The following is a 2,337-nucleotide window of genomic DNA, read 5'->3' as shown; positions in this document are numbered from 1 at the left end:
TTGTGGCGCAGCTCAGAGCGTGTGGCCAAGCCCCCGAGTGAGAAGATTGCTCTTTACTCGGAGTGTGTTTTTAACTTAGGCAAGTACGAGACTGCGGCTAAGCCCGAAAGAAAGGGTTGTTCTTCACTCAGTAGGATTTTCAAACTTACGAGACTGTAGCTAAGCCCCCGAGTGAGAGGGTTGCTCTTCACTCGGTAGGATTTTAAACTTAGGCGAGTACAGGACTGCAGCTAAGCCCCTGAGTGAGAGGATTGCTCTTCACTCGGCAGGATTTTTAAACTTAGGCGAGTACGAAACTGCAGCTAAGCCTCCAAGTGAGAGGATTGCTCTTCACTCGGTAGGATTTTTCAAACTTAGGCGAGTACGGAACTGCAGCTAAGCCTCCGAGTGAGAGGATTGCCCTTCACTCGGTAGGATTTCTTAAACTTAGGCGAGTACGGAACTGCAGCTAAGCCTCCGAGTGAGAGGATTGCCCTTCACTCGGTAGGATTTTTCAAACTTAGGTGAGTACAGGACTGTAGCTGAGCCCCCGAGTGAGAGGATTGCTCTTCACTCGGTAGGATTTTTAAACTTAGGCGAGTACAGGACTGCAGCTAAGCCACCGAGTGAGAGGATTGCTCTTCACTCGGTAGGATTTTTAAACTTAGGCGAGTACGGAACTGCAGCTAAGCCTCCGAGTGAGAGGATTGCTCTTCACTGGGTAGGAGTTTTCAAACTTAGGCGAGTACGAAACTGCAGCTAAGCCTCCGAGTGAGAGGATTGCTCTTCAGTCGGTAGGATTTCTTAAACTTAGGCGAGTACGGAACTGCAGCTAAGCCTCCGAGTGAGAGGATTGCCCTTCACTCAGTAGGATTTTTAAACTTAGGCGAGTACGGAACTGCAGCTAAGCCTCCGAGTGAGAGGATTGCTCTTCACTCGGTAGGATTTTTCAAACTTAGGCGAGTACGGAACTGCAGCTAAGCCTCCGAGTGAGAGGATTGCTCTTCACTCGGTAGGATTTCTTAAACTTAGGCGAGTACGGAACTGCAGCTAAGCCTCCGAGTGAGAGGATTGCCCTTCACTCGGTCGGATTTTTCAAACTTAGGCGAGTACAGGACTGCAGCTAAGCCCCCGAGTGAGAGGATTGCTCTTCACTCGGCAGGATTTTTCAAACTTAGGCGAGTACAGGACTGCAGCTAAGCCTCCGAGTGAGAGGATTGCTCTTCACTCGGTAAGATTTATGTTTCTGAAACTTAGGCGAATCAGGTTCGCAGCTAAGCCACCCACTGGGGCGTTTTTAACATATGCATATGAAACAACAATCATTTAGGAGACTGTAAAACTGCTTCTTTGATAAACAAACTAAAAGGTACTTCTTATTACATGTCAACAATCTGAATGTTTAAGTATAAAAATGGCGGAGCAGCTCCGCATTCCAAGCGTGTGGCTCGTCTTTCTTGTGTTCCACATCGTATACGTGGTACGCTCCATTGTGGAGCACCTTGGTGATGATGAATGGGCCTTCCCAAGCGGGAGCAAGCTTGTGAGGCCGTTGCTGATCCACTCGAAGCACAAGGTCTCCTTCCTGAAATGCTCGACCTCTCACGTTTCTGGCATGGAATCGACGGAGGTCTTGCTGATAAATGGTCGACCGGATCAAAGCCATCTCTCTTTCTTCTTCCAGAAGATCAACAGCGTCTTGCCGAGCTTGTCCGCTTCACCTTCTGAGAAGAGTTCTAATCTGGGTGCATTGTGAAGCAAGTCACTCGGCAGCATGGCTTCAGGCCCATAGACCATGAAGAAGGGAGTCCAACCAGTCGATTGATTCGGTGTCGTTCTTAAACCCCACAGTACTGATGGTAACTCATCTACCCAGGCACCTGCCGCGTGCTTGAGGTCACGCATCAACCTGGGTTTCAACCCTTGGAGGATCAAACCATTTGCTCTTTCTGCTTGTCCATTCGACTGCGGGTGAGCAACTGAAGCATAGTCGACCCGAGTGCCTTGGGAAGCACGGAAAGCCCTGAACTCATCTGAATCAAAGTTTGAACCATTGTCCGTGATAATGCTGTGCGGGACCCGATATCTGGACGTTAACTCTCTGATGAAGCTGACGGCGGTACTTGAGTCGAGGTTTTTGATGGGTTTGGCTTCAATCCATTTAGTGAACTTGTCGGCTGCAACAAGCAGATGGGTGAAGCCACTCCTGCCAGTCCTCAGAGGTCCAACCATATCCAATCCCCAAACAGCAAAGGGTCAGACGAGTGGAATGGTCTTCAGGGCTGACGCAGGCTTGTGGGACATGTTGGAGTAGAACTGACAGCCTTCACACTTGTCGACTATGTCTTTTGCCATTTC

The sequence above is a fragment of the Aegilops tauschii genome, chromosome 4 (assembly GCF_002575655.3).
Source record: "Aegilops tauschii subsp. strangulata cultivar AL8/78 chromosome 4, Aet v6.0, whole genome shotgun sequence".
NCBI classification, from domain to species: Eukaryota; Viridiplantae; Streptophyta; class Magnoliopsida; order Poales; family Poaceae; genus Aegilops; species Aegilops tauschii.
The sequence above is the reverse complement of the archived record's forward strand: the minus strand, read 5'-3'. Positions refer to the sequence as shown.